Below are 24,722 nucleotides of genomic sequence, written 5' to 3' on the forward strand. Positions count from 1 at the left end.
ATACAATAATAGTAGGAGACTTTAATACCCCCTTACAAGGAAACAGTGACTTTAAATGACATATTGGAAATATTTGAATAAACAAAATCAGAAATGAAATGGAGAAATAACAACCAATACCGATAAAACAATTATAACAGAATATTATAAAAAATTATATGCCAACAAATTGGGCATCCTAGAATAAATGGATAATTTCCTAGAAATATGTAACCTCCAAAAACTGAGTCAGAAAGAATTAGAAATTTGAATAGAATGATTGCCAGCAATCAGTTGAATCAGTAAGCAAAAAATTCCCAACAAACAAAAGGGCAGGAACAGACAGGTGAATTCTACCAATCACTTAAAGAAGAATAAATATGTATTCTCAAACTATTCCAAAAAACAGTAGAGGAAGGAAAACGTCCAAATTCATTCTATGAAGACAGCCTTACCCTGATCCTAAACCAAATAAAGTCACTCCATACCAGATAAACACAGACCAATATATCTGATGAACATCAATACAAAAGTCTTCAACAAAATATTAGCAAACCGAACCCAACAATACATTAAAAGAATCAATCACCATAACCAAGAGGGATTTATTCCTGGGATGCAACTGTGGTTCAATATTCACAAACCAACCAACCTGATACAGCACACCAACAAAAGATAGAAACCATATGATTATTTCAATAGATGCAGAAAAAAAAATCATTTGACAAAGTACAGCATTCATTCATGATGAAAACCCTCAATAGTGTAGGTTTGGAGGGAATATAACATAACAAAAGCCACATTAGTAAAAGCCACAGATAACATGCTTGATGAAAAATTGGCAGACTTTCCTTTAAGCTCAGGAACAGGACAGGAATGTCCATTCTCATCACTTTAAAAATTTTTTTTTTCAACGTTTATTTATTTTTTTGGGACAGAGAGAGACAGAGCATGAACGGGGGAGGGGCAGAGAGAGAGGGAGACACAGAATCGGAAACAGGCTCCAGGCTCCGAGCCATCAGCCCAGAGCCTGATGCGGGGCTCGAACTCCCGGACCGCGAGATCGTGACCTGGCTGAAGTCGGACGCTTAACCGACTGCGCCACCCAGGCCCCCCTCATCACTTTAATTCAACATAATACTTGAAGTTTTAACTACAGCAATCAGACAAGAGAAGGAAATAAATGTCACCCAAATTGGTAAAAAAAGAAGTAAAACTTTCACAATTTGCAGATGAGATGATACTGTATGTAGTAATTAAGTAGCAGAAAGGGAAATTAAGAGAATCATCCCATTCACAATAGCACCAAAAATAATAAGATACCTAGGAGTAACCTTAACCAAGTAGGTGAAAAAACTGTACTCTGAAAACTATAAAACACTAGTGAAAGAAATTGAAGATGGCACAAACAAATGGAAAGATATCCCAAACTCATAGATTGAAACAAAAATAAATTTTTTAAAAAATATTTTAAAAATATCTACACTACTCAAAGCAATCTACAGATTTAATGCAATCCTTACCAAAATACCAACAGAATTTTTCACATACCTAAAACAAATAACCCTAAAATTTGTATGCAACCACAAAAGACCTCAAATGGTCAAAACAATCTTGAGAAAAGAGAATAAAACTGGATGCACCACAATCCCAGATATCAAGATATATCACAAAGTTATAGAAACTAAAACAGAATGGTATTGGTGCAAAAATAGACACATAGATCAATAGAACTGAATACAGAGCTCAGAAAAAAACCCACAATTATGTAGTCAATTAATCTTTGACAAAGTAGGTAAGAATATGCGATGGGAAAAAGAGTCTCTTCCACAAATGGTGTTGGGAAAACTAGACAGCTACATGCAAAAGAATGAAAGACCACTTTCTTACACTACACACAAAAATAAACTCAAAATGTATTAAATAATCAAATATGAGCTTACAAACATAAAAATCCTACAAGAGAGCAGTATTTTCTATGAAATCGGCCCTAGGAACGTTTTTCTAGACATTTCCTAAGGCAAGGGAAATAAAGCAAAAATAAACTGTCGGAATACATCAAAATAAAAAGCTTCTGCACAGCAAAGGAAACTATCAACAAAAAAGACAACCAACTAAATGGAAGAAGATATTTGCTAATGACATATCTGGTAAAGGATTAGTATCCAGAGTATATAAAGAACTTACACAACTAAACACCAAAAATACCCCAATAATCCAATTATAAGGTGGGCAGAAGACATGACTCCAAAGAAGACATACAGATGGCCAATAGATATATGTAAATATGCTCAACATCACTCAGCATCACGAAATGTAAATCAAACTGTCATGAGATATCACCTCATACCTGTCAGAATGGATAAAATTAAAAACACAAGAAACAACATGTTGGTGAAGATGTGGAGAAAAACAAACCCTCAGGCACCATTGTTGGGAATGCAAACTGGTGCAGACTCTGTAGAAAACACTATAGAGGTTCCTCAAAAAGTTAAAAATAGAACTGCCATATGATCCAGTAGTTCCACTACTGGGTGTTTACCCAAGGAATAAAAACAAACAAAACAAAACAAAACAAAAACATAATTTGAAAATATACATGCATCCCTCTGTTTATTGTAGCATTTTTAAAATTTTCTTTTTATTTATCTGAGAGAGACAGAGCACAATTGGGGGAGGGGCAGAGAGAGGGGGACACAGAATCCGAAGCAGGCTACAGGCTCTGAGCTATCAGCACAGAGCCCAATGCGAGGCTTAAACTCACAAACCATGATATAACCTGAGCCGAAGTCAGATGCTCAAGGGACTGAGCCACCCAGGTGTCCCTATTGTAGCAGTCTTTAAATAATTAATTTATGGTAGCAGCCCAAGTTCCATTGATAGATGAATGGATAAGGAAGAGATGATTAGAGATAAAGAAGATACAGATAGATAAAGTAGAGATGATAGAGACAGAGACAGAGATAGAGATAGAGACAGAGATACAGATACAGATAGATAATGGAATATTACTCAGCCATAAAAAAGAATGAAATCTTGCCATTTGAATGGATGTAGAGAATATTATGTAAATGAAATAAGTTAATCAAAGAAATATAAATTCTATATGCTTTCAGTCATATGTGATATTTAAGAAACAAAACAAAGAAAAACAAACAGATTAAAAAAAACTCAACTATAGACAACAAACTGATGGTTACTAGGTGGGAGGTGGGTAGGAGGTTGCTTGAAATGGTTGAAAGGGTATAAGAGCAGATTTCTCATGATGAGCACTGAGTATTGTATAGAATTGTTGAATCACTATATTATACACCTGAAACTAATAATACACTGTATATTAACTAACTGGAATTTAAATAAAAACTTGAAAAAAATCGATAATGGAATTTTTTTCTGTAGAAAATTTAGAGGTATATAATTGAAACATATACAGTTATATATCAGAAATTACAAATAAGAAATGAAATAAAGTATGTAAAAGAGAGTTATGATGAAACTGAATAAAAAGGAATTATAATCCCCAATTAGAATGTGGGAAGTTCCAGGGGTGCCTGGGTGGCTCAATCGGTTGAGTGTCCAACTTTGGCTCAGATCATGATTTCATGGTTTGTGGGTTTGAGCCCCAGCGTTGCACTCTGTGCTTACAACTTGGAGCCTGGAGCCTGCTTTGGATTCTGTGTCTCCCTCTCTCTTTGCTCCTCCCCCACTCACACTCTGCCTCTCTCTCTCAAAAATAAATAAGCATTAAACAGATTTAGAATGTGGGAAGTCCTGAAAATAGTCAACATAATGAAGTGTAGAGCTGTATAACATCTAATTACTTAGGTATTTGCATTTCCACTCCTATAAATAATGATCTTAAAAATCAATTGTGTCAGTATTATGCCTACCTAAGTTTATTATTGTTCTTTATTTATATATATATATATTTTCCTCAAGTCTATATTCTTAATGGTTCTGTTATTTGCTTTTAATTTTTTTCTTTCTATCATGAAGTGACTACTTTTTATAGTGATGGTTAAATAGCTATTTTTTGTTAATGGTACTTCATAATTCTGTGACTCCAATCATTTTCCTATACATTATAGATAGATGATACACAGAAGACATGCATACATTTTTGCGTTTCTGTACACATGACACACTAAGGCAGACTCATATGTTTGAATAGAAATATTATCAGAGGACTCACCTTGTAGGTTTCTGTATCTTCATTGCCTTTAAGCAGAGCAACTTATCTTTTATGTGTTTATTCACTTTTATGTTTTTACATACAACTACTTGAAGAAAGAATAACCAGATGAAAAAATATGTTTAAAAATGAGCTATTTTAGGGGCGCCTGGGTGGCCGACTTCAGCTCAGGTCACGATCTAGCGGTCCATTAGTTCGAGCCCCGCGTCCGGCTCTGGGCTGATGGCTCAGAGCCTGGAACCTGCTTCTGTTTCTTGTCTCCCTCTCTCTTTGCCCCTCCCGCGTTCATGGTCTGTCTCTCTCTGTCTCAAAAATAAATAAAAACGTTTAAAAATTTTTTTAAAAAAATGAGCTATTTTAGAAGATTAGCTTCCTTGCTGTTAGCAAGCTCCTGTATCTTACCATATCCTGGTATAAAGTGATCAGAGGCTTGAAAAATATGAGTTTCCTTTTGGCCTGCAGAGTATTACTAACCTCTTGAGATACAATTTTCTTTGTATAACTAATGAATTAAACAAGGTACAGAAACAATTACAGGTAATTTTAATTACAAAAAAATAAATTCAAATTAAAGGGAAAATATTCAGGTGTAATATGACCATTTTTTATGAGAATTATAGAATCGGAGTGTTCCTATGTTAGTAGGATTTCTACGAAATTAAAGTTAAAGACCAGATCTGAAATTTAAAAATCTAAGAATCTCTTAGATTTATGTTTAGGACTACAGCTTGCTAAAGATGAAATATTTCACTTTTTTCCCTTCCAGAAAGTATATGCATAGAGATGAATTAACAGACTTGATTCTGCTTATATTTCATTAAGAGAATACTTATTGGAAGTGTATACTTAAGGAAGTGATTAAAAATAAATATTGCCATTAAATATCAAAGGAACAATAGCTAATCTTGAGAATCATGAATCATGAAAAGCTGTTTGTCTTTAGGACAAAAGTATGTATATAAGAGGGGCACCTGGGTGGCTCAGTCAGTTGAGCATCTAACTTTGGCTCAGGTCATCATCTTGTGGTTTGTGGGTTCGAGCCCTGCATCAGGTTCTCTGCTATCAGCCCAGAGCCCGCTTTGGATCCTCTGTCTCCCTCTCTTTCTGCCCCTCCCCCACTCATGCTCTCTCTCCCTCTCTCAAAAATAGATAAAGATTAATTTTTTTAATTAAAAATATGTATAAGATAAAAATACAATTTCACTCTTCCAGAATATCTGTATTTGACTCTATTAGTTAGGAGTCTACCCTATGTCATTGAAAGAAAAACATTTATTTTTTAATTGAATTTTCAGCTATCTATATGTGGCATGATATGTGAAGCTCAATCAAGTGCTGATTAATTGTCAATTAAGACAAATTTGGCTAAGACTGGGATCTGTGCAGAAGCTCTATAGGATGACTGTGTACTTAGTACCTGAATTAGGTGATAAGTTTACATTGTAGCTATATCCTAATTTGGCAGAATAAACACCTGCCATTAACAGTAGTGCGGCACCAAAAACATGTGCAGGTGTGTTGTGGCCTTCATTTGGCCTTTTAAAGAAGCTAGAGATTTTAGTGACAGAAGTTGTTGATTTCTGTCCCTGACCCTATGAACAATAACATTCCATAACTCACAGTCCATCTAAAAAACACAGTCAATTAACCACTAAGAAAAATGAGGGAGGTTTTTGACCTCAATTCCACAAGCACTTTCACCTTATTTCTGAAAGCATCCTACAGTCACCAGTCTGGCCACATGTGTGGCAGTCGAATTCCCTAGCAGGTGCTTTATGGTGAGCTAAAGCCTGGCTGGTAAGTTGGAGAAGCAGTTTAAAGGCACTAAAGCAGAAATTAAAGTGACACAGTACAGTGGCTTGTCTGCTGGGAAATAAGAGAGTAGCAGATGGAACAGACTAGAGAGCAGCAATCAAAACTGTGTACTATCAGAAACTTGGGGAAGATACGATACAGAGAAGGAGGAAAGCAAATTCTGCCCGGCTCTGCAAAATGTGACTAGCATCAATGGACAATTCTCATGGGTTCTTGTGAAACTTTATCCCATTGATTATGTTAGCATAGCATTACACAAATAGATGGGGAAAGGCTGTTTGAAATCCTATTTGGTATTTTAAATGCAAAAGGCACTATGCTAGGTCTTGGAAGGAATCAAATAAGAAGCAATCTATATTCTTAAGTACAACCCAGAGGTAAACGTATGGCTTCCACATGACTATATTCAACAACTATATGGATTATTTTTTCACCTACATACTTAGATCAATGCTGATAGGATGGACTAGCAGGGTAACATGTTTCAGAAAATCTGATATACCATAGCCAGCCACATGGAACCCCATTTCTAAAGGAAACTTGGCTCCCTGGGAATAATGATAGGGGCAACGGTGGCTATATAACCGAATATCTGGACTAAACACATCATACAAAGCGGAGGCAATAAGGATTATTCTTAAATATGTACACAACCATTTTTATGGAAGATAAATATATCAGGGTCTAGTTCTAAATATATACAACATTCAGTGATCAACTATGAATATGGAGTTACAATAGAGCTATAGGAGAGATTCTCTCAATATAGTAGAAAAGTATAAGGGAGAATACATGTGGAAAGCACAGAGATAATGATTGAATAGGCCTTAAATAATAAGCACCAATTTGCCAGGCAGAAAATGGAGGATAGAATTCCGGGTATACCTAACTGTAAGTAGACACAGAATTTTAAGTATACTGCCATTAAATTCTTCAGTATGTTTCTAAAGTACTGCACTTTACTAATATTTTTATAGCTTATACTAAGTTTTTTAAGTTTATATAAACTCTTTAAACTTTCTAAAGTCTCTAAGGCAAATGTTGTTTTATCCCCTGTATCTAGTACAGTGCTTCTCACTTAATAAATGTTTATTAAGTATATTAATTGATAAATAGGATAGTGAAATTTTTGGTATGGTTATTAATATTTGCTGTGTCATGATCATTATGACATGCTATCTGTTCTAGTGGATAAAACTCAAGATATCACATTCCAAAGCAGGTGTACCTGATCCCACAGCTCACCTGCAAGAGATAACGTAGGATCCAGGCACGTTCCATTTTGTGGATGTTTGCTGTCTTCTGCTCATGGCTCCCAAAGTAATCCTGAGGATTTGATTGCATTTCTGTCAGCTAGAAGAGGAAAAGGAAATGAAGGATTGTGTGTGAGATTCTTTGATTGAGGGGATTGAGGCCAGTTTACACAGGCTCATGGACTGCAAGCATGGACTATGTCAACACGCTTCTTTGTCCCCCAGCTTCTGGTTAAGCTCAGTCATTTGGAGGGAGAGGTAGGAAACTGAAGAATCAGAGCAGATTGGTATCAGGATCAGAATATTTATTCCTTGCCATGTCTTCATTGCTTGCCTCCACCCCCTCACAGAAGGACACAATCCTGTCAGGACACTTTGTATAACACTGTCATGAGATATTTATTTCACCAGTATACATAAGTGGAAGTGTTTAGGTCTTCTCTTATTCATGGCTCATTTCATCTGCTCCCCTTATTTATGTGTGTACTTTTTGAAGGTTTGGTAAGATTTAGAATTAAGAGTACACACACACACACACACACACACACAACACACACACACACACTTCACACTATGTGGCTGCTATGTAAGTAGCTTGCAAGTTCTCTAAAAATGTAGCCTTTTGCTTCTGATGTGTTCAGATATATCTTGGGGTTTTATGGCAAAAATGCACTTTTAATAAATTATAATTGTCAGCAAACTACCATAATTTAGATAGTAATTTAATGCCTGTAAAAAACATGGAATGGAGACAAGTAAGAAGCCTAAAGATGTTACTTCATGTTATTAGTGAAATTCTCTGTCTTGGTAATTGAGTCCTGGTAACATTACTTTTTTATCAATAACTATGCTCCAATTGTGCTTGAAATTTTTAATAGCTTGCGTTGGAAAGCCAATATCTTATTCTAGAATAACTACTGATATTTTAAGCAAGATGTGCAATGGATTGATACTATAACATGAAATGTGATTTAAATTAGTCCTCAGCTTCAATTAAAACGCAGTGCTTACAGTGATGTTTCTGACAATTTTTATTTGGAAAACAAAAACTTAATTGGTTATGAAAGTACTATATTGAAAAAAAATCTTTGAAATTCCATATTAATAGTTAATCTAAAATACAATTGAGTGACTGAACATCAAATTCTTATAATGTAAACAATCTATTCCTTATATCTGACTAGACTTGGATATATTTACAAACTCTACAATTTTCTGAAATGTCAGACTTGAAATAAAATGGATTGGGTGGACTCCAAAGAAAATAAGATTTCAATAACTGAGGGTATTCAACCGTAGGCCTGTGACCATTGCAGGAAAGATGCTTCACGGACAGTCCAAATGTTAGCCATTTTGTTGATCTTAGTTATTTTTAAGGTTAACCCATTAAATCTTTACTTTCTTGATCATTACTTCCATGACTCACAATGTAAAATTTAACTGAAATTTGAGTAGACTTGGCCAAATCTCCCAAACACTCATTCAAAGCCATCAGATCTAACTAAGATAAAATTTATAAGGACACAAAGAGATTATTACATTACATGTTCTCATGGTAAATTGAGTGAAAGACAGTAAAATTTATTAAAAATCATGTGAGAAAACTTGCGTGGTTTTTCAGTTAGGCTGAAAATATGTACAAATATTTTGAGTGTTTGATTATCTTTGCTTATATATCCAACTAATCATTTAATATGTATTTATTGAAACTACCATGTACAATACACTTTCTATATTTTGTGTGTATTTTGAAAATAAACAAGTTCATACTTTCTTCAAAACATTCTTTCAATATATGAAGGAAAGTTTAATAAATATACCTCACTAAAAGGCCTATTTAACTTCTAGAATGGAATAAGAAGCTTAATTTTGTACTTCAAAAAGCTCATTCATAGTTCTGTGATAAATTTATTGTATTCAGAGGAATTATTTATTTGTTTCACCAACTGGCCTATTGATTTCTAGAGGGGAAAGCACATATTTTATTTATTTTTTTTAAAATTCAAATTATCTGGAACAAATGACAAAATACAGCAGGATCTAAATAAATATGTATTTCTTGTGATTTCCAGGATGATCTGTTGTGTTAATCACGTTCAGGCAGAAAAAAAAGGGTATCAAATTTAACCTGAGTAATTTCAAAAGTGTTCATGGGGCAGTTTACAAAGCTGTAGGTAGACATAAGGAACCCAACAAAGGTTAGTATAGTGCCTTGGGACTGCAACAACAGAAAACCATTTACCCAATACCTGACAGATTGTCCTGCCACAAATCCCTTCCCCCAAAAAGAAAAAAAAAAAGCTCTGTGCTGAGATTTGATTTATAGGAGTTGTGAACTAAAAACCAGTGAATATTTTTATGTGCTTCCTTATCTCCAGTTTCTTCCCAAATCCATGCTTTTGTTGTATCCAAATAAAAGCGAGAGAGCAATATAACCCAAGATTAGCAGTAAAAGAGGAAAGAAATACAAATACAAATTCAAGAATATTAAGATACAACCACAAAAACAAAAACCTGTAACCTTTATTTGAGAAACTATCACTATAAACAATTATTTTTCTTAATAAAATAATGAATGTTTGCTAGCTCTGAACACTGAAAAGTCTTAGAAGCTATAGCAATTTAGCATCAGTGAAGACCCTAATGCCTAACTTATCATGTTTAATACCATGTCTTAGAAATAATTTGGTCATTTTAGCCACTCTGGCATGAGGTGGTATCTCAGTATGATTTTGATTTGTATTTCTCTGGTGAGGAGTCACGTTGAGCATCTTTTCATGTGCCTGTTGGCCATCTGGATGTCTTATTTAGAGAAGTGTCTATTCATGTCTTCTGCCAATTTCTTCACTGAATTATTTGTTTTTCAGGTGTGGAAATTGGTGAGTTCTTTATATATTTTGGTTACTAGTCCTTTGTCTGGTATGTCATTTGCAAATACCTTTTCCCATTCCATCTTTTGCCTTTTAGTTTTGGTGATTGTTTCCTTTGTAGGGCAGAAGCTTCTTGTCTTCATCAGGTCCCAAGAGGTGTTGATGCTTTCCTGTCTCACATTCAGGTCCTTTACCCATTTTGAGTTTATTTTTGTGAATGGTGTAAGAAAGTGGTCTAGTTTCATTCTTCTGCATGTTGTTGTCCAGTTCTCCCAGCACCATTTGTTAAAGAGACTTTTCCATTGGATATTCTTTCCTACTTTGTCACAGATTAGTTGGCCATACTTCTGTGGGTCTAATTCTGGAGTCTCTATTCTATTCCATTGGTCTATGCGTCTGTTTTTGTGCCAAAACCATGCTGTCTTGATGATTACAGCTTTGTAGTAGAGGTTAAAGTCTGGAATTGTGATGCCTCCTGCTTTGGTGTTCTTCTTCAATATTACTTTGGCTATTTGGGGTCTTTTGTGGTTCCATACAAATTTTAGGATTGCTTGTTCTAGCTTCGAGAAGAATGTTGGTGCAAGTTTGATTGAGATTGCATTGAATGTGTCGATTGCTTTGGGTACTATTGACATTTTAACAATATTTAGTCTTCCAATCCATGGGAACAGAATGCTTTTCCATTTCTTTGTAGCTTCTTCAATTTTCTTCATAAACTTTCCATAGTTTTCAGCATACAGATCTTTTACATCTTTGGTTAGGTTTATTCCTGGGTATTTTATGCTTCTTGCTGGAATTGTGAATGGGGTCAGTTTCTTTTTTTGTCTTTCTGTGGCTTCATTATTAGTGTATAAGAATGCAACTGATTCCTGTACATTGATTTTGTGTCCTACGCCTTTGCTGAATTCATGTATCAGTTTTACCAGACTTTTGGTGGAGTCTATCGGGTTTTCCATGTATCATATCATATCATCTGCAAGAAGTGAAAGCTTGACTTCATGTTTGCCAATTTTGATGCCTTTGATTTCCTTTTGTTGGCTGATTGCTGATGCTAGTACTTCCAACACTATGTTAAACAACAGCGGTGAGAGTGGACATTCCTGTCATGTTCCTGATCTCAGGGAGAAAGCTCTCAGTTTTTCCCCATTGAGGATGATATTAGCTGTGGGCTTTTTATAAATGGCTTTTATGATGTTTAAGTATGTTCCTTCTATCCCGACTTTCTCGAGGGTTTTTACTAAGAAAGGATGCTGAATTTTGTCAAATTCTTTTTCTGCATCAATTGACAGGATCATATGGTTCTTATCTTTTCTTTTATTAATGTGATGTACCACATTGATTGATTTGCGAATGTTGAACCAGCCCTGCAGCCCGTGAATGAATCCCAATTGAGAGTGGTGAATGATTCGTTTTATATGCTGTTGAATTTGATTTGCTAGTATCTTGTTGAGAATTTTTGCATCCATATTCATCAGGGATTGGCCTGTAGTTCTCTTTTTTTGCTGGATCTTTGTTTGTTTTGGGAATCAAAGTAATGCTGGCTTCATAGAATGATTCTGGAAGTTTTCCCTCCCTTTCTATTTTGTGGAACAGCTTGAGAAGGATAGGTATTATCTCTGCTTTAAATGTCTGGTAGCATTCCCCAGGGAAGCTGGTCAGAGTGGCTAAAATGAACAAATCAGGAGACCATAGATGCTGGCAGGGATGTGGAGAAATAGGAATCCTCTTGCACTGTTGGTGGGAATGCAAACTGGTGCAGCCGCCCTGGAAAACAGTGTGGAGATTCCTCAAGAAATTAAAAATAGATCTACCCTATAACCCAGTAATAGCACTGCTAGGAATTTACCCAAGGGATACAGGAGTGCTGAGGCATAGGGGCACTTGTACCCCAATGTTTATAGCAGCACTTTCAACAATATCCAAATTATGGAAAGAGCCTAAATGTCCATCAACTGATGAATGGATAAAGAAGATATGATTTATATATACAATGGAATACTACTTGACAATGAGAAAGAATGAAATCTGGCCTTTTGTAACAACGTTAATGTAACTGGAGAGTGTTATGCTAAGTGAAATAAGTCAGGCAGAGAAAGACAGATACCGTATATTTTCACTCATATGTGGGTCCTGAGAAACTCAACCAAAGACAAGTCAGAAGGGGAAGGGGGAAAAAAGTTACAGAGTGGGAAGGAGGCAAATCATAAGAGACTCTTGAATGCTGATAACAAACTGAGGGTTGATGGAGGGTGGGGGAGAGGGGAAAGTGGAAGATGGGCATTAAGGAGGGCACCTGTTGGGATGAGCACTGGGTGTTGTATGGAAACCAATTTAACAATAAATTACATAAAAATACATACATACATACATACAAATAATTTGAAAATCTTCGAAATTTGATTAATTTCAGGTGTGATGCCCAACGTGCTTCAGATGCAACATGATCATGTTGTTGGGCCAGAACAAAAAGAAATCAAAGATGACTGACATTTTGGGGCGCCTGGGTGGCTCAGTCGGTTAAGCATCTGACTGTAGCTCAGGTCATGCTCTCCCAGTTGGTGGGTTAGAGCCTAGCTTCCAGCTCTGTGCTGACAGCTCAGAGCCTGAAACCTGCTTCAGATTCTGTCTCCCTCTCCCTTTTTGCTTCTCCCCACTTGCTCTCTTTTCTCTCTCCAAAAAAAATAAACATTAATTTTTTTAAATGACTGAAGTTTGATAAAAAGGATACAAGAAATCAGATGGATGGATTATGTCAATGTCAATTTCTTCATTGTGATATTGTACTATAAATACATAAGGCATTACCACTGGGGAAATTGGGTGAGGAGTATAAAGGGAACTCTAAATCTCTTATGTCTTACAACTACATGAAATTATACAATGATGTAAAAATTAATTTTTTAAATACATTGCTGGTGGGTATCTATTACAAAGAAAAATAAAAGAGGAGAAAGAGAAAAAAAGCAGGAACTTGAATGGACTTGAATGAACTTCCATTTAGCAGAAGCAAGAAAATTTGAACACCAAAAAAAAGTAAGACCTGCAGTTTCTACAAGGATTTGAAAGCTCTATAGATAAAAAGATTCATAATTGAGGCATCGATTATCCTTAATATTGATAAGTGAAAGGAAAAATTCAAATATTTAAACTACTCTACCTGGTAATTATGTTTCAGTTAAGTAATTAAATCATGAAAATATTTTGTATATAGGGGAACTGGACCTAAAAATTTCATTTTTTAAATTATTAATTTCCAGTCTATAATAAGACAATTGACATATGCCATAATTATCAATGCAAACAATACTATTGGGTAAATGGTTGTGAGGGAATTTAGTATAAATAGATCAGACTGATAATATCTGACACTACTGATGGTAAATAGTACGATTTCTGTTGTTATAAACAGAGTATAAGCCACACAACTTGTGGAATAGTTTTGCCAAATAAAATAACTTAAATCTAATCAAATAGCTATATCTAACTATCTACCGAGGAAATAAGGGGTCAGTCGAGGAAAAGTTAAACAATTCTGTTAGAGAGTCAATTACAGTTTGTAGGAAATTCTGAGACCAAAGACCCATTTTTGCCAGGACACAGAAAAAAAAGGGAGGGAGGAAATTCCTAACATATTAGAGTGATGTAAGACCATAGCAGTGCAGTAAAATGTGTGAGGTTTCTGATATTCTGATTCTAACTGTGCAAATGAGTGCATTTGATTTTCTTTGAACATTCTATAATAAGAAGTGGGGAAATATTGAAAGTAAAACACTTAAAATGTTACTTAAGGATGAATTGTAACATATTTCAAGGAGGAAAATTGGGAATTACCATAATTACCTCAAAAAACAAAAAAGGGAGAGAGGATAGGGACAAGGAAAAGAAAGAATGATGAGAGATCAAAAGAGGAGGAGGAAGGAGAGGAAGAAGAGAAATACTAGCAGAAAAAACAATGTGTACCACATAACTAAAATTTGGAGTTTAGGTAGATCCTTGACCATTCCAGCAAGGCAAAGGCCTGATTTATTCAAGGTGAAGTAAATTTACTAGATGAAATAAGTTTTAGTGACTTCTTGAGGAAAGACACTTCCTCTCTATTATAACTTCCCTTGCTTTTGGATTTTAGAGTAGATAAATAAAAATAAAGTTTAATCTTTTTTGTGAAAAAGATCTTTGATATTTAGAGCCATTTTGTGTATTCCTTTTCAGATTTGTGGGCTAATCCATAACTTTATTCTAAAATAGTTTTTTCTATTTTATTTCTATTTTCATACTTTATTCTAAAATAGTTTTTTAGAAGCCTAAGAGTTGAAACATATTTTATAATTTCGCTTAAAAAACAGTTTTTCGCTTACAAAACAGTTCTTTGTACTAAGGAAGTGATAATAATCAGTCAATTTGCTGTAGCTTTTCTATTCCTACTCAATTTCAAAAATTTCTTTATACCACATTTAACTGAGGATTATTAAAATTCAAATGGATTGTTTTAATTCTGGTTTGGTTTGTCCTACCAATATATAGAATAATTGTTGTATGGCAGCATTAACAGCATGTGATTTTTAATAAGGAAATTATGAGCACGCAAGATAGAAACTACCTACTATACTATAATTTTTTCTTACATTTTCTTACATTTATTTATCTAAAAAATGTTTTGCCATTTATTTCCTTTTTCTGAATATCCTTAAAATTAGAAGTGCCACCACGTCCAAGGACATTTTTATTTTTAATTTTAATTCCAGTATAGTTAACATAGAGTGTTATATTAGGTTCAGTTGTACAATATAAAGATTCAACAATTCTATACATTATACAGTGTTCATCATGATAACTATGCTCTTAATCCCCTCCACCTATTTCATCTATCCCCCCTACACTTCCCTACTGGTAACCAACAGTTTGTTCTCTATAGTTAAGAGTCTGTTTCTTGGTCAATTTCTTTTTAGTTTGTTCATCTGTTTGCCTTCTAAAATTCCACGAGTGAAATTATTTGGTGTACGTCTTTCTCTGACTGACTTATTTCACTTAGCATTATACTCTCCAGCTCCATCCATGGTGTTACAAATGACAAGACTTCATTATTTTTTAGGGCTGAACAATATTCCATTGTACATCTTCATCTATTCATCTATCAATAAACACTTGGGTTGTTTTCATAATTTGGTTATTATAAATAATACTAAATAAACAGAGGGGAACAAAATTCTATTTGAATTAGCATTTTTGTATTCTTTGGATAAATACCCAGTAGTGAATTACTGGATGTTATGATAATTCTATTTTTACTTGTTGAAGAGCCATGATACTGTTTACCACAGTGGGTGATAAGTTAGCATTCCTACCAACAGTAAATGAGTGTTCCTTTTTCTCTACATCCTCACCAACATATATTGTTGTTTTTTTTTTTTTAATTTTAGCCATTCCGACAGGTGTGAGGTGATATCTCATTATTGTTTTGATTTGCATTTCTCTGATGCTGAGTGATGTTGAACATATTTACATGTCTGTTAGTCATCTGTATAACTTCTTCGGAAAAATGTCTATTTATGTCTTCTGCTATTTTTAATTTGAATGTTTGGGGAAATTTTTGATGCTGTGTCGTATAAATTTTTTAAGTTCTTTACATATTTTGGATACTAACCTTTTATCAGATATGTCATTAGCAAACATCCTCTTCCATTTAGTAAGCTGTCTTTTAGTTGTGTTGATAGTTTCATTTCCTGTGGAGAAGCTTCTTATCTTGATATATTCCAGCAGTTTATTTTTGCTTTTGTTTCCATTGCCTTAGGAAGCAGGTCTGGAAAAATGTTGCCGCAGCTGATGTCATAGAAAATACTGCTCTCTTGTAGGATTTTTATGGTTGTAGGCGCATATTTGAGTATTTAATCCATTTTGAGTTTATTTTTGTGTGTGGTGTAAGAAAGTGGTCCAGTTTCATTCTTTTGCATGTAGCTTTCCAGTTTTGCCAACACCATTTTTGATCAAACTGTCTTTTTCCCATTGGATATTCTTTCCTCCTTTGTCAAAGATTAATTGACTATATAACTGTGGGTCTTTTTCTGAGCTCTGTATTAAGTTCTATTGATTTGTCTGTCTATTCTGTGCCAGTACTACAGTGTTTTAATTTCTACAACTTTTAGTATATCTTGATATCTGGGATTATTTATTACAAAAAATCTGTAGATCACTTTGGGTAGTAAGAATGTTTAAACGGCAACTGTTCTTCCAATCCATGAGTATGGAATTATTTTCCATTTGTTTGTGTCAACTGCTTGCATGACTGTTTTATAATTTTCAGAGTGTGCAGGTCTTTCACCTCTTCAGTTAAGTTTATGTGTAGGTATTTTATTATTTTTGCTGCTGTTGTAAGTACGATAATTTTCTTACTTTCTCTTTCTGCTCCTTATTACTGTATAGAAATGCAAAATAAATATTCTATCCTGTGACCTTACTGAATTCACTTATCAGCTGTAGTAGTTTTGTGTGTATGTGTGTGTGTGAAGTCTGTAGGATTTTCTATAAATGGTATCATGTCATCTGCAAATAATGTTTTACTTCTTTCTTATTAATTTGGATGCACTTTGTTTCTTTTATGTGCTTGATTGCTGTTGCTAGAATTACCAGTACTATGTTAAATTACAGTTGTGATGGGGCGCCTGGGTGGCTCGATCGGTTAAGCATCCGACTTCAGCTCAGGTCACGATCTCGCGGTCCGTGAGTTCAAGCCCAGAGTCGGGCTCTGGGCTGATGGCTCAGAGGAAGCCTGCTTCTGATTCTGTGTCTCCCTCTCTCTGCCCCTCCCCCGTTCATGCTCTGTCTCTCTCTGTCTCAAAAATAAATAAATTACAGTTGTGAAAGTGGATATCACTGTCTTGTTCCTTACCTTAAGAGAAAAACTATCAATTTTTCACCATTGAATATGATGCTCACTTTGGGTTTTTTACTTATAGCCTTGATTATAATAGTGTATGTTCCTTCTGGACCTACTTTTCAAGGATTTTTATCATGAATGAATGTTGTGCTTTGTCAAATGATTTTTCTGCATATATTGAAATAATATGTTTTTTATCCCTTCTCTTGTTGATGTGATATATCATGTTGATTGATTTGTGAATATTGAACCACTCTTGCATCCCTGGAATACTTCACACTTAATCATGGTGAATGATATTTTGATGTATTTTTGGACTTGGTTTGCCTATATTTTGTTGAGGATTTTTGCATCTATGTTTGTCAGAGATATTGGCCTGTAGTTTTCTTTATTTGGAGTGTTTATATCTGGTTTTGGGAGCAGGGTAGTGCTAGCCTCATAGAATAAGTTTGGAAGTCTTCCTTCTGCTTCTATATTTTTGGAATAGTTTGAGAAAAATATGTATTAAATCTTCTTTAAATGATTGGTAGAACTTACCGGTGAAGGTGTTTTGTCCTGGGCTTTTGTTTGGTTGAGAGGTTTTGTTTGTTCATGTTTATTATTACTGATACCGTTTCATTGCTGGTAATCAGTCTGTTCAAATTTTCTATTTCTTCCTGATTCAGTTTCAGGAGATTATGTGTTTGTGGGAATTTATGTATTTCTTCTAGGTTGTCCAATCTGTTGGCAAATAATTTTTCATAATATTATCTTACAATTCTTTGTATTACTGTGGCATCTGTTGTTTTCTTTCTATCATTCATGATTTTGTTCATTTTCATTCTCTCTCTCTCCCTTGTTTGTTTGATGAGTCTGGCTGAAGGTTTGTCAACATCTCATAATATCCACACTAATAGAATTAAAGACAGTAAACAAAAATCTTTCTTCATTCATGTAATCAGCCAATAATCTTATGCCATTATTGATTGTTTTACTATTAATTTTTATATATCTTTTATATTTTATTTTTTATATATTTTTTATTATTCACAACCCTGGTGATTTATTTTCATACATTCATCAGAAAATATTTATTAAAGATAATTTTGAGTGAATATATAAATCTCACTTCTCTGTAGAATAGAAGACCAAGGTGTCAAGTAAAATTTTCTCTTTCATTACATAAAGTCAGTAGTTTCAGTGTCTCTGATCTCTTTTTGAATTATTGCATAATTATATGTCAATAATGGAAATTTTATAATATTCAATAGAAATTTGCTATTCTCTGTTACTTCATGATATCCTATATGTGCAGAATACAAATATAATTATAATGTCTAATCTTAATGGATTTAATTATAATTCCAAGATTGACAGGAACAGTCTTTATTCCATTATGTTTTGGAGCTAATAACTTTTTTTTTTTTTTTACTTTTAGAATTTTCTTTCCTCTACATCCACTACTTCAGACATGTTCTGTCTCAAAGAAGTTAGTTTTTCTAAGTATTTTTCCCTTACAGATGCTAACCTACTGGCTTGTTTTCTTGATTGACAGCTTTTTATTCTATATTACTGACTCACTGCCTGGAATTTTATCCTGACTATTTCCTCAAATTTTCAGCTAAGAGATATGATTGTCCCAAATCATAATAATTACTAACAAACATTTGTATTAATTTGGGTTTGGCACTGTTCTAAACATTTTACATATAAAACATGTTAAATCTTAACTAAAAAAAAATCATTTTAACGGAGAGATCTTTGACAGGCATTTCATCTGTTCACTAATATCTAGCTCTATAGTTGCAGGCACACAGAAGGTTTCATGATTCCATCAACCAGAAGTTAGACATGCTCATGTGACTTACCCTGGCCAATTAAATATGAGGGGAAATTATTTATTTTACTTAAAGATAGTATTACTTAATTGTCTGAATTCAACACCCTAGCCTCCTCATGGAAACTGAAGGGTTATATGATATTCTGGAGATGCTTTAGGATCAAAACGATCTGGGATTTTAAGCCTACTTATGGAGGACAGTTGACCTGTTGATTTATTCAAACCAGTAATAGGCTTTGCATGAACAAGGAATAAACTTTAGTTGTGTTAATTCACTGAAGGTTTGATATCAAGATGTTAACCAAGATATTAACAAAGAATTCTCTGGAGATAAAAGCACTCATATACACAAAAGTGATTGATGTGTAGATAGTATTAAAAGTTATTGGACTGGAGGAGATAGTCAAGAGAAAACTGAGCCATGCAAACACTCAAATTAAGAAATCAAAGAGAAAAATAGAGAGCAGTAAAGGATTAGGAGAGGAAGAAAACAAAATCGACATAATCACTTTGTGAAAAGCTTCTGATAGATCAAATAAATTCACAGTTAAGATTTGACAATTGTCAATTTGGCAACAGGTGGAATGTTGGTGACATTGACAGAAACCTTTTCAGAGGAGTGATATGGGAAAAATACTAATCCACAGCAATAAACTACACTATATATCAAGAGATTCATTTCATTAATGAAATTGAATGGTTGAAGTACAATATATATTTGGGTGACACCATAATTTGAGATTGTGCAATTGAAATTATTATTTTGCTGGTCACCTGAACTGCTAAAAGTTTGCTGCACTAAACATACCAATATGAGAACAAACTTGGACTCGAGATGTAATCATTTATATATGCCACATTTATATCATTATTGCAATTTGGAAATAGTACTAGTGGTTGCAATAGGTTTCAAATCTTACTAAGATGTATTTTCCAGACTCTACTGATATGAATAATTTTTAGGACATTTAGCATTTCATATCAAATTCTTCCTGATTAGCAGAAGAGTGTTTAACAAAAGTATATATTTCCCTTATTTCTTAGATAATATGACAGATAGTATATGACCAACACTGACCTCATGACAGTATTACAAAAGTCAATTTATGAGATGCTGACATCCAAACTATACTAACTCTAGCTTATCTTTTATTCTAGTGATTCAGAAGACATTTTGAGATACAGAAGATATTTTAGGTCTTTCTGGGAGCAAATGTTATTGATGCACTAAGCCTGAGAATTCTTGCTATTTTGTGAAGTGAAGAACAAATCACATTTTACTAATATGTGATAATGAGATCACCATTTGTACTGCCATTGACTTTGCTTGCAACTATTCTCACACTATCAATGTTGTGATAAAATTGTAATTTTAGTTTCTTTTAGCAAAGGATATTGACATGTAAATCATAGTATTGAGGGAACAATACACTTTCTGAGTACATTGTAGAAAGTTATATTTTGGATTCGTGTTTATTCAAAATGTATTAATTTTTCACGTATTATGTACTTAAATTTCCATGTTTGTAACCATTTTCATGAAAAACCATTTTATTTTAATAATGTGCATCTATTTAACAACAAAATAAATAAACATAAAATGGATGATATCAAATATATATTTGACTAATTATTAGAATTATTTAAATAATGGAAATCTACAAATTTTAATCAGTAGGTCAAAATGTTTCCCTCTTATTTTCATCACAAGTTAGAAAGTAAGAAATTTTGAATATCTTAATAAAAAGATTACAGATGAATATAACAAAATCCCGCTATGTTATGATTGTAGAAATGTTAAATATATTTACTCAGATGTTTCTGTTTTAATACTTATTTCCACACAGAAAGAGCTGAATTTCTTCCATGAACAACTAATGACAAAATTAGATTTTAATTGACAATGTCAATGTTCCACTATCTATTCTTTTTTTTTTTAATTTCTTTCTTTTTTAAGTTTATTTATTTTGAGAGAGACAAAGACAGAGTCAGTGGGGAAGGGACAAAGAGAGAGGGAGAGACAGAGAATCCCAAGCAGGCTTCACACTGCTTGCACAGAGCCTGATGTGGGGATGGAACTCACAAAACCATGAGATCATGACCTGGGTTGAAATGAAGAGTCAGACCCTTAACTAACTGAACCATTCAGACACCCTTTATCTATCGTTTTTAAAAGTACTAATATAGATAATGCGTTTTTATAATTTCTGTTCTATGTATAAAGGGTGCAAGACCTCAGTTTTCTTATAACAGAACTCAGTGAGAAATCTGAACACTAGTGGCCAGGTATTTGTCATCAGTGTCTAAAAATGACAGACATTTACAAATAGTAACCTTTTGAAGAAAAAGGAAAAAATCGCCTCCAATTCAATGTTTTAGTAGTAACTGAAAACTGGTAAATCAAAAGTAAGCTCTAGATTCTCTGTGTTAATTGAAAAATAAATTTACTGGCTCACCTGCGTAGAACCTTATTGATAATGGGCAACTGTAAACATAAGTCTGGCCTGAGTGATTGCACTGAAGCAGAAGTAAAAGCTGAATAGTACACCTTAAATCTCTTCTACACAGTTCATACAGAAAAAAATCTTTCATTTTCTCAATTTCTTTTGGTTTTACTCTTGGAATTATGGGATTTGGTGAAGTAACAGTATAGGAAACTAAATGCGTTAAGTCTATATCTAATTTTGACAACTAAACTTGTACTTAGAAAAACTCCACTGAGTCTGGACTTGCTTCTCTTTCAATTTTTTCTTATGTGGAATTTCTGTATTAATTTTTTTACAACTTACTTATTTGATTCTCCCATCCTTAGCATTCTACCTATTGAATAGTGTAGTAATTAATATAAATAATTTACAGTGAACTTAAAATACTGTATATTTTTTCACTTATATGATATTTTCCTTACTTTATACTTCTTAATTTATTTCTATTCTGTGCAAGGTAGGTATGCCATAATGTATAAAGAATGAACCTTTATTTTGCTAAGGATCTTATAACACATTAAAGGATAAAACAATTATGATAATACACACACATACGCACACATACACAGAAAGTTGCATCATCCTAGTGTTATGAAGTGATATTACACTTCAGAGGAGACACGGATTCCTATAAAAATATTTTCTGTAAGGGAAGAATTTATGAATTTAAACCAATATGCTATTGACACAAGAGGTGAATTTGGAGTAATGGGCATAGACCAAGTCATGAATATTCTTACAGGCAATATTTTGGAATGTTTAGAATTTATCCTGATAACATTAGGAAGATATTAGGGAGAAAATACAATTAAATCAAATTTAAATGTTAGTGTATCGCCCTCTCTGGTTGACTACCAACAGTAGTCTTTTGTTAATTTGTTAATTAAATTCATAAGCAGAAGAGACTCCCCTTATTACAAGATTACTTATCTTTAACAAAGAATGCAAGATAGACAACAATACAGATTTCATGGCAACAGCCCAGTGGGAGCTGATGTCCCAGTCACTCTGTACTTGCAATATAATGATCAAAAATGACCATAAGTAAATAAAGACCATCAGAGTTAGGGAAACCATCATCTTCAAAATTGCCTAAACTTTTAAATCTTGTAATTTTATAATTAATTAGCTCCAATTGTCTAGAGTAACTGCATGTCCTCAATTCTGGCTGCTATGTGATTAATGAAAAACCAATAGTAAATTATGGTGCATGGGGAACAGATGTTCATTTGTCTTGAAGCCATTAAATATATACTCCTATAAATTCCTTGAATTTTTGTTGTGAAGAAGATTGACCAAGGGTCCTATATTCAAGGGCTGCTGAAGCTAGAGGAAAACTGACATTCAGAAATAACTATAAACTCTTTTCTTCCAATTATACACTTCATTCTAGCCATAATATAAAATATGGATACAGAAGACAGTGATTTAAATTGGGCAATGGTCCTTAGGATAAAGAAAAGTTTATGTAGTCTATAGGTAGAGCTCACATAAGTTGACACTTGGTAAAATTTCAGGGCTGATTTAGTGGTAAGAATAAAGGATCATAAAACCTATAGTCCATGTCAGATAAATGGATGAATGAATACGATAGATATTCATTCATATAAAGAATAGTGGATCAGATGATAACAGGCTGGTATTAGAAATTGGAAATGGGGAATATGAAAAAATAATTAACTGAGTTCATAGATTTCTTAGAAACATTAGTCAGGTATTTTGGTTTGGCTAAACTATTAGTTTATAATTATAAAGATAGTGCTAATATCAGGTCCTTAGTATTTAACTAAGAAGGGCTTATGTAGGGAAAACACAATTAGTATATAATTAAGACAAAATTAAATTTTAATATTGCCTTCTTCCAGCACTACAATTAATGAGGATGAAAAGTAAGGTCCCTAGAAGAGCATATGATAAAAGTTATCATATACCAGTTTGGAATTTAATCTGTGCAGCATGGAATTTGTTAGGGAGGGAGAGATGAGAAATGCTGGTGGCCATGTTGTAGAGGTTAAATTCCAGACACGTGCAGCCAAAGGATATAGATTTACTTCTTGTACATAAACCCACGTATGACAGGTCAGGAATACTGGGGCCCTAAAGTTGCTTCCATATCTTGACTGTTGTAAATAATGCTACAGTAAACATAGGGGTGTATGCATCTTTTTGAATTCGTGTTTTCTTTTTCTTTGGATAAGTATCCTGCAGTGGAATTACTGGATTGTATGGTAGTTCTATTTTTAATTTTAGAGGAAACTTCATAATGATTTTCATAGTAGTTGTACCAATTTACATTCCCAACAACAGTTCATGAGGGTTCCCTTTTCTCCACATCTTCACCACTTGTGCTTTTTATTGTAGCCATTCTGGTAGGTGTGAGGTGATATGCCAATATTGTAATTTGCTTCCCCTGATAGTGATGTTAAATATCCTTTCATGTGTCTATTAACCATCTATATGTTTTCTTTGGAAAAATGTCTATTCAGGTCCTCTACCCATTTTTATTTTTATTTATTTATTTTTTTTTATATGAAGTTTATTGACAAATTGGTTTCCATACAACACCCAGTGCTCATCCCAAAAGGTGCCCTCCTCAATACCCATCACCCACCCGCCCCTCCCTCCCACCCCCCATCAACCCTCAGTTTGTTCTCAGTTTTTAACAGTCTCTTATGCTTTTTTAATAAGATTATTTAGGGTTTTTTGGGGGGGAGTGTTGAGTTATATAAGTTTTTAATTATTCTGGACATTATGCTAAATGAAATAAATCAGACAGAGCAAGACAAATTCCATATAATGTAACTTATATGTGAACTCTATAAACAAACAAATGAAAAAAAAAACAAAACAGAAACAACTCATAAATGCAGAGAACAAACTGACGTTGCCAAAGGGGAGAAGGGTGGAGGGATGGGAAAAATTGGTGAAGGGGATTAAGAAGTACAAAACTTTCTGCTACAAATAAGTCACAAGGATGAAAAGTGCAGCATAGTGAATATAGTCCATAATAATGTAATACGGTTCCATGACAGAGGGTAATTAAACTTTTCATGGTGAGCATTGTGTAACATATAAAGTTGTTAAATCACTATGTTGTACACCTGAAACCAGTATAGCATTGTATAGTAACACACACACACACACACACACACACACACAAATGAGGCAAAACAATGCTATACATTTTAAATAAAAACAAGTTTTATTCTTTTGCATGCCAATGGTAGTTAAGAACAGAGATTTGGAGATACTCACTTGAGTGTTAACTTTAGTTCTACTTTCTACCTGTGTATTCTTGGGCCATTTATTCAACCTCTCTATATTTCTGCTCTAACATGGGTATAATACTCCAGAGAGTAACACTACATAGTGATGTTATTGTGTCCTTTTACAGGTGCCATGGCTGGGGGCTCATGATATGTCTATATTAACTTTGA

This window comes from Lynx rufus, unplaced genomic scaffold (assembly GCF_022079265.1).
Source record: "Lynx rufus isolate CCGP_SWC_20201006 ecotype Redwood Valley unplaced genomic scaffold, mLynRuf1.p SCAF_9, whole genome shotgun sequence".
NCBI lineage: Eukaryota > Metazoa > Chordata > Mammalia > Carnivora > Felidae > Lynx > Lynx rufus.